Here is a 10,328-nt window from a genome sequence, read left to right as displayed (position 1 = left end):
ACACTAGTTGTTCGAAAGGTAGCCCGGAAATGGAGTGGGAGTGCAATTCTGAGAGAACCCGCAACTCTGTCTCATAAGAAGCAAAGGGTGGCAGAACCGGAGACAACTGCAGCCGCATCCATTTCCTCCCAAAAGGATTTGGACACTGAAATGGTAGATATACAGTCTCTAGATTCATTCTCTCCACAGAATGCATTTATTGAAATTGGCCGTCCGACCACGGTATCCTGTAAAGAGTCAAGCACACAACTAGCACTCACGCTAGTAGAACCTTTGTCTTTTGATTCTTCACTTAGAGAGAGCACAGATGTTCAAAATATGTCATATGAAAAACTTTCTGATCACTCTTTCTTTTTGGATCAGGCTCTACTTGGCAACCTGCAAGTACATCCGCCTTCACAGGCATCAGGAGGACAATTTGTTCCTTCACCTCCTACAGTTCCATCTCAGGGAACTATGGTTGTATATACAGGTTCTGGTGACGGTGTGAAATCTACGAGTGAAATCAGGCAAACACCGAGCGAAACACATGCACGAGAGGATAGTGATAAATCTTTGAGTGTTCGTGAGGTGAGTGCACACACCAACACTGATCTGTTACAGGAACAAATGTCTGCTCTGAAAGCTGAGATTGAAAGGTTGAATGCTGAGAATGCTCGATTCAGAAGTGGAGAGCTGGTGACTCTACAGGAGAAGGTTGTTGATCCTTCTTTTACTTCTCTGAAACAGGAATTGGATGATCATGTAAAGGGCATTCACTCTAGGATGGACAAGTTTGATAAAACTCAGGAGCTCTGTCTGACAAAGCTTGACAACTTGGAGCAAACTCTGGCTCAAGTTGTTCAACACTTAAAGATCAATCCGTCAACATCTCCGTCTACTCCAGAGGATCCCTCAACTAAGGGGGAGAAGGATAAGGAAGATAAGGATGACAAAGATGATCACAGCAATGCTGATGCTGATGATAGGAGTGATAAGGATGATGATGCTGATAGGAGTGACAAGGGTGGAGAAAGAGCAAGTGGCAAAGATTCTTCTGAAGCTGATAAAAGCTATAAAAGATCAAAAGGCAAAGAACCGTTACATCAATCTGAGAATGTCTTCAATTCTAATAATTATGATGACTTTCCACAAGACATGGATGATGATGACGTCTTCGATGCTACATACCGTCAAGCAGAGGAAGAAGGCAAATTTGAGGAGAGCTATTTGTTTCAAGATGAAGAACCTGTTGACTTGGAACATGAAGAGAATGTCCGGAAGTTTAAAGCTGAGAATGAAGCTAGGAAGCGTAAGCTTCGTGATTACCAGAAACTTCTAGAGGACAAGTTGATAACTGAAGAGCAAATCAAGAAAGAGAAGCAGAAAATTTATGATGCTGCGTGCAAGCAGAAAAATCTTGATGTAAAAAGGAAAGTTGGAAAAAGCTGGGACATCGCAAAGAGAATTTTCAATGGACCTCAAAGGGAGCCTTTCAATGACAGAAAGTTCTTATCTCTGATCTACGATCTTCGAGAGGTAAACCCTGACGAGGATATCTTTATGCATGCCTTTGCTTTGGAAATTGATTACTTGACTGTTGGAGTCAATAATTTGCTAGAACAGTGGGAGCTGATTGTATATACACGGAGAAATGGTTCATTCAGGTTATCTGTTGAATTTCTTAAATCATTCTCTGGATCTGAACTCTGGGTACTTCGCAACAAGGTTAAGCGTTGCTCCAACCTGAACGAACTCCTTCGAGACAAACTGCTGGATTGTGCTGTCTTCAACAGTCCTCAGGTTGTTAAGAATCCATACTGTGTGAAGTTCGTTCACAAGGAGCTCTTAAGCACTGTCTATCTCAACGAAGAAGCCTTGCCAAAGTATCCTGCCAAGAGACTGGCTCTAGCATCTACTTTACTCAGAACCAAGGGCTTCGCTTCTAAAGCCAAGTCTGATGCTGATGATGTAATCCTATCATACTGCACCCGAAGAAATATCTCTCAATACTTTCGAAGGATGAAGGGTGTTACTAAATCTCAGCCATCAGACTTCCAGGAAGACCCTGTGGAACTGGAAGTACTTCACCAGCTAGCTCTGGCTCGTGAAAGAAAGAAGCGTGGAGAATCTACTCCAGCTGAAGAGCCTACTCAGAATGAGCCTTCTACTCCAATCATTCATGTGTCAGATATAGAAGAAGGAGAAGTCTCTCGCTCTGAGTGAATAGATTGATTAGGATATTTATTAGATATGTTCAAGGAACATCCTTTTGTAATCTAGTAATGATCATGGTTTAATGTTTAATGCAAACCATAAACTTTTGCTATTTACATTCCTTTGTTCAAATCTTTGTCTTATCTGTTAGTTGAGTTATCCTCTAGGAAATTTGCATGTTATGTTAACAAACAAATAGGGGGAGATTGAAAGGCATATGTTCAGCCTATTTGTATTTAAAGAGGTACAACTCAATTCAGATAAGAAAGCTCAGTAAATAGCAAGTCGTCGGAATCCGTACGAAGAACATCAAATGATTTATGGGAATTATATGTCAGATAAATTCCAGGATGCTGCTGCACACCACTGAAAGAAGTTCATTAATATGTTCAAGCCTCAGTGCACAAATAATCTTTTGTGGCACGTCCAGGAGTTCAGAAGATATAAAGTTTCTATACTTTATTTCATCAGAAGATTCCATTTAATGAAGATGTACGTACAAGACGAAGACTCGACGAACTAACCAAATTCTTATTGTTTATATGACGAAGAATATTTGATTTAACTAGATACAAATGAACCAGACAGTACATCTGTGTATCAGTTATTCAAATTAAATATTTGAAGTCAAGCAGAAGTGGTAGTTCGTTCGTTCGACAAATTCAAGAAGAAGTTATTCAAGTTTAAAGAAGACAAGAAGCAGTTCTACTGAAGTTTGTGTGATTAAATATTTAATAGACTATTATTTCACTTCTCAAATAATTATATTAATTATGTAATTTATTTATTAAATTAATTCACTCTCGAATTAATTTAATTTATGAATTTATATGATTAACTTAATTAAGTGAATAATTTTCTATTTTAATATACCATTTTATTTCTTTATTTATCACCAAAACTAGCTCAGCAAGACAATCCATGATTGTCTTACTGAACAATTAAACAATAAGGTACTAATAATTACGTAACTAAAAATGTTAATAAATAAGAATCATTAGAAAAGAGAATTTCGGGGTAACAAAGGAAACAGAAAAACTCTTTTTAGACATAAGATAGCACAGGAAGCCATTTAACACTGAGAAGTGGTATATCAAAAAAACGAAATTAATCCAGGGAATAAGTTAAGCATGGCTATTGTAAGACGGAACGCTCGAGGGCTTAATAGTGAAGAAGCTATAGCACAGACAAGGTTACTTACTAGATATTACAAGCTTGATGTTTTGTTTTTGATGGAAACAAAGTTGGCAAAAAATAAGGTCAAGATGCTGTGTAATAAACTCAGTTTCGAACAAGGCTATGAGATCCCAAGAGTTGGACTTGGGGGAGGACTTATGATTCTTTGGAAAGAAATTGTGGAAGTTTCTCATTTGACATCATCAATAAATTATGTTAGCTGTTCCTTAAGGTGGGAAAACCAACCAAGGTCCTGGCACTTTTGTGGCTTTTACGGAGAACCAAATGTAGTGAATAGACACTATACATGGGAGCTACTACAAAAGTTAAGGATTGTGTATAATGGACCATGGCTGGTTATGGGTGACTTCAATGAAATATTAAGCCAAGAAGATAAAGAAGGGGGTGCACTGAGAAATGATTCACAAATCGAAGATTTTCGTGTTATAATGGAAATTTGTCAGTTAAAGCCATTGGACTATCAAGGCAATAGGTACACATGGTTCAAAAATACAGAAGGCACCATCAAACAAAGACTAGACTGGGCTATGGCGAATGAAGCATGGATAGATTATTTCCCAGATAACTCCCTAACCCACCTAGATTTCTTCTGTTCTGATCATAGAGCCCTCCATCTTTGCTTACAAAATACCCCAGAACTCACTGCCCGTAATATAAGAAAACGGACCAGATTCAGGTTCGAAAATATGTGGATAGGGGAACCAGAATGTAGGGAAATTATAACATCAAATTGGAGGTCCACAAATCAGTCAGCACTGCTATCAACAATTAGTAATATTAAACTATGCTCCACTAATCTGGCATCCTGGAATCAGTCAAAATTTGGCTCTCTTGCTAAAGATATTAAAGAAACTCATCAACACGTCACTAGGCTTCAAAATTCAGTGGACCAGATAGATAGAAGCGGGGAAATAAAGAACATGGAGAAGAAATTAACTGATTTGCTGCTCAAGGAGGAAATTTTTTGGAAGCAAAGTCGAGAATCTTATGGCTAAAGGAAGGGGACCAGAATACAAAATTCTTCCACCAAAGGGCTAAAAAAAGAAACAAAACTAACATGATCAAAGGTATGATATTAAGTTACATATTTCCTTATAACCGTATTTTGATTTCATCCTTACAAGAGTACTTAATATACAGTAAGAAGATAGAATTTGAGTATTCCTCTGATATAGGTTTTCATGCAAATTGATGTATATAATTGCAAAAAGCTACTAATAAAATTTACAAAAGTTAAAATGCTGGAAGGGCACATGAAGTTAGGTAAACCAGTTTGGCTCATAAGTAAACCTACGAAAAGATATTTTAGGCTATGTAAACTAAAAACAACGTTGGAGTTTACTGAGATAATTTGAGGCAAAAGTATTTTTTATAGTGTTACATGCTGGAAAGAAACAAAACCTGAGTGCCAAAGACAGGGGTTGTAACAAGGACAATATACCACACAAAAGATGAATAGCTGATAAATAATGGATACCTGGAGTTTTCACGAAATAAAAAACCTGTTTAGAAAGAGATGCCGGGTTATAACATACGTTTTTCAAAAGTTAATAAGTAGAACAGAATTCCAATTTAAGAACTCTCTGGTGACACCGTAGGAAAATAATAAATAAAGGAAGTAGTCCAGGATAATGAGGGAATGAGTTCCAGACAACTCACTAAAGCGAGCTGGTTCATTAGATTATTGTAAAGTACATGATCCCAGGACTTAAACTTATTGGTTGAGTTATCGAAGTTTACAAGGTATAAAGATTAAATACATACTCGTCTACAAAAATTATAAGAGAGCAGAGGATTATATCCGCTAGTACACAGGATAACACATCGCATCAGACAAACATAAATGTTCACAGTAAGAATCAGTTAACCAACTTAAGTGAAAGTCCAAGTTAGAATTCAGGACAAGTGAACAAACCTTAGTAATAAGAGAACACCTCGATTCACTGATTGTTAACATAGTTTTGATTAACGTGTAATTGTGAAATTTCAGTTTGCCTAGCTCCAGTCTTTCGTGATTACATAACTAATTTTATCATGAGGAGTGAGGCAAAATAAAAAGATAGAAACTTTACTTTGAAAAGAAAATAACATCAACTACCAGTAAATGTAGAAGTGAAAGCAATAAAATATTGCTAAAACAGACTACCTTAATGCTATCCTGGTTAAGATTATTTAAATTCCTAAACAACTTAGTATAGAAGGAATACTTGTGGCTATATCTAGCTAACTATGACAAGGTAGTATAAAATAACGTTCTCAGCTATTTCAAACGCAGGACTACTGAATGAAGAGGATAAATGGTGCACCAGTGAGGTGGATCTCAGTGAAATAATCAAAAGATTTTATGATAATCTGTTTACATCATCAAAACCAGCAGAGGAGAGAATAGAACAATTGTTGGTAGCAGTTCAACCAGTAGTGACCGAAGAAATGAACAGAAGCTTGGAGAAAGGATTCACAGTAGAAGAAATAAAGAAGGCGGTTTTCTCTATGTCTCCCGATAAGAGTCCGGGGCCGGACGGTATGAACGCAATGTTTTACCAACAACACTGGGATATTGTAGGTCCACTTGTATCAAAAGCGGTTATGGATTGTCTAAATGAACATGCAGATATTGGTTCGATAAATTGTACTCTTGTTACACTTATTCCAAAGGTGAAAGCTCCTAAGACAGTAGGCAATATTCGTCCAATTAGTCTGTGTAATGTGCTTTACAAAGTAATCTCTAAGGTAATAATCAACAGACTAAAACCGATTTTGCCAATGCTTATACATGAGACGCAAAGTGCTTTTGTACCCGGTAGACAAATAACAGATAATGCACTGATTGCCTACGAATGCCTACATATGTTGAGATCAATGAAGGATGGTAAGAGATGTTATGCCGCAATGAAATTGGATATGAGTAAAGCTTATGATAGGGTGGAGTGGACCTTTATTGAAAAAATGCTTATAAGGTTAGGCTTTACACAACAGTGGGTAAACAAGATGATGAGATGCATCACTTCAGTTCGATACTCTTTCCAGATTAATGGGAAAAGCTATGGTGAAGTAATCCCTTCGAGAGGACTTCGTCAAGGTGATCCACTCTCCCCCTATTTATTCCTTATTTGTGCACAAGGCTTTTCAGCTGTATTAAGACAAGCAGAAAACAGAAGGGATATTATGGGGCTAAAAGTCGCAAGAAGTGCCCCGTCTATAACACATCTCTTCTTTGCGGATGATAGCTTACTTTTTGTCAAGGCTTCAACACGATCTTGTCAATCTATACAGGAAATTTTCTCTCTCTATTCTGAATGCTCGGGACAGGTAAAACTTATAATTATGTGAATTATAATCTCCAAGAAGCTAGTTTCTTTTTAGTTAAATAATTCTATACGGAGAAATAATAAATAATTGAACTGATTGGTAACTGATTGGTTTGCATGCAGATGATTAATTTCAATAAATCAATTTTATTCTTCTCTCCGAACACTGCGGAAGACATAAGATTGGAGTTTACTGGCTACTTAAAATGCAGATGACAGATGCTAATGAAAATTATCTAGGTTTGCCAATGTTGGGAGGTAAAAATAAAAAATTACTATTCAAATCAATAAAGGACAAGGTGTGGATGAGACTTCTTACTTGGAAAGATGACTCTTTCTCACAAGGAGGAAAAAAAATCCTCTTGAAAGCTGTTATCCAAGCTATGCCGACATATCCGACATACCTGATGTCTTGCTTTAAAATCCCAGAAGGCTTATGTCAAGAAATTGAAAGTTTGTTAGCTCGCTATTGGGGGGGATCTGTTCATTCAAAACATAAAATTCATTGGAAAGCATGGAGAAAAATAAGTGTTCCAAAAAGTGAAGGAGGATTGGGCTTCAGAAATTTTGTACAATATAACCAAGCCTTACTAGCTAAACAAGCATGGAGAATTTTAGTTAATCCAACTTCTCTCCTCTCACGAATCTTACAAGCAAAGTATTACACAAACTCAAGTTTCCTGGAGTCAAAAGAAGGAAGAAGTCCATCCCTCATATGGAGGAGTATTTGTTGGGGGAAAACTTTATTAAGAGATGGATTAAGAAAGCGCATAGGGAACGGACAAAGTACTATGGCGTTTAAAGATCTGTGGATACCACGACCACCATCTTTCTTACCCATAACCCAAGGAATGAATGAAAATTTGAAAGTTAATGAATTTATCCAACAACCAGGGAGGTGGAATGGGGAACTTATTCAACAAAATTTTTTAACTCCAGATTCACAGCTTATTCTATCAATCCCGCTAAGTCCTTTTGATCATCCAGATTCATGGTTTTGGCACTATAGAAAAAATGGTAATTACTCGGTCAAAAGTGGGTATTGGACGGTGATTTCAAATAATAAATCAGGAGACTCGTCGTCATCTGATGAAATTTCAAAGTGGTGGAAAGCTTTTTAGGCAGTTAAAATCCCTAGGAAGATTCTATTATTCGCGTGGAGGGGATATCACGAGATACTACCCACATGGAAAGGTTTATATCGTAGAAATATATCTTCTCATAGCAATTGTCCGATATGTGGGTTCAGAGAAGATTCCAATGCACATGCCGTGTTTTGGTGCATTTTCTCTCATAATTTGTGGGGAATAATGGATTATCCTTTTTTAGTAGGCCCTAAGGAGGAAATCTCCTTTAAAGGGGTGTTGTTATACGCTTCTGAACTACTAGACAAGGAAGATTTCGCTAGGATGATTGTCACAGCATGGGTCCCGTGGATAGAAAGAAACAAGAGGACTCATGGCCAACAACAAAGAAATCCACAACAACTGAAAAGTTGGTTAACCTTGTACTATGATGAAATAAAGATGGCACATGAGAAAGAAAGTGGAGTACGAAAGAGTAGAGAAAACTCGAATGCAAGGAAAGAGGACAGAGATAATTCGAATGCGGATCAGATTGAGATAGAAACCCATGATCTAGACCTATTTGTTGATGCGGCAATTTCTACATCTTCACAGAATGTAGGATTAGGAGCTGTTATTGTCACACCAAATAAGAGGAACCTAGCAGCCCTCTCAAAGCCATTAGAGGGTGCTTTATCAGTGGTACACGCAGAAGCGTTGTCTCTTCTAGTAGGACTACAGTGGACACAATCTAGTGGGTTGACACCAAAAAGAATTTTAAGCGACTCTTTATCATTGGTCCAGGCTGTAAACAATGAGGAGGTGGTGTATCACAATGAAATGGGTATTCTCGTTGCTGATATAAGAAGATTATTATCAAATTCCCCAGAGACGAGAGTCTCACACATTAGTCGAAAATATAATTTTCCGGCTCACAACATGGCTAAGCAGGCACTTCAACGAGAAGAGGAAGCATCATGGATGGAAGATGTCCCTCACAATGCTGACAACCACGGGTAAGGACAATGTTAAAACAAAGTTGCTAGCTTGAATAGCTAAACAGAAATGGAGCATTTACAATTTATTTTTGGGGAATTATCTTGTATATTGTTTTTTCAAACTTATTTTCAAAAATACTACCTTTTCCAATCTTATTTTCAAATCTCTAAAATATTTTCAAAAATACTACTTTTTTGAAAATATTTTCCAAAAATACGGTGGTTGCATGTGCAACCATATATGCAACTACAAATCCTGATTTCAAGTTTCAGTTTTCAAATGTCATTTTCGACCTCATCCTTGGATTCGATATATATATATATATATATGGATTCCAAATATGAGGTCGAAAATGACATTTGAAAACTGGAACTCGAAATCAGGAATTCAATTGCATATATAGTTGCATATGGTTGTATTCAGTTGCATATGGTTGCATTCAGTTGATTCTATTGCAATCTAATGGCCCCGCCAGGGGCACATCATACATCCGTTGCAACTTACAGTTTTCAGTTGCATTTAGTTGCATATGAGGTTGCATTTAGTTGCATATGAGGTTGCATTCAGTTGATTCTATTGCAATCTAATGGCCCCGCCAGGGGCACCCATACTTCAGTTGGAACTTACAGTTTTCAGTTGCATTTGGTTGCATATGAGGTTGCATTTAGTTGCATATGAGGTTGGATTCAGTTGATTCTATTGCAATCTAAGGCCCCGCCAGGGGCACCCATACTTCAGTTGGAACTTACAGTTTTCAGTTGCATTTAGTTGCATATGAGGTTGCACGCAACCTCATATGCAACCTCATATGCAACGGAAAACTGTAAGTTGCAACTGATGTGTGGGTGCCCCTAGCGGGGCCATTAGATTACAATAGAATCAACTGAATACAACCTCCTATGCAACCATATATATATATATATATATATATATATATATATATATATATATATCGATTCCAACGATGAGGTCGAAAATGATATTTGAAAACTGGAACTTGAAATCAGGAATTCAGTTGCATAGATGGTTGCATATGCAACCACAGTATTTTTGAAAATATTTTAGAGAAGGTAGTATTTTTGAAAATAAGATTGGATAAGGTAGTATTTTTGGAAATAAGATTGAAATCGTGGTTATGAATAAAAAAAGCCCTTTATTTTTCCCCAAAACTTAGATATGTTTACTTGCAAGGCACAAATCACTTTTATTCGCTAAAAAGATGGAAATATAAGAATTTATATATAGAAACTTTATTAATACATCTCAAATCTCCTGGATAGATAAAATATGCAATTGGGAGAGTGAGATTTTATTGATTAAGCAATGTGAACTTATAGTGACCTTCAAATGTTTATTCACTTTACTGTTTCAGTTTATGTTAATAAAAAATATAACCAGATGTGTTGTGGTTTAGAATTTGGGTGCTCACTATTTTTCGTCCGTTATTATTGTATGCTTAGGCTTCGGCTAAACGAATCCGGGTGACTAGAAGGGGATAGATGATAAGGAGAAAGGGATTCCACTTCTGCTTGTAAAGAAGATTAACAAGAGTAAATTGAGACTT

Source organism: Daucus carota, chromosome 8 (assembly GCF_001625215.2).
Source record: "Daucus carota subsp. sativus chromosome 8, DH1 v3.0, whole genome shotgun sequence".
NCBI classification, from domain to species: Eukaryota; Viridiplantae; Streptophyta; class Magnoliopsida; order Apiales; family Apiaceae; genus Daucus; species Daucus carota.
Note: the sequence above shows the minus strand (reverse complement) of the source record.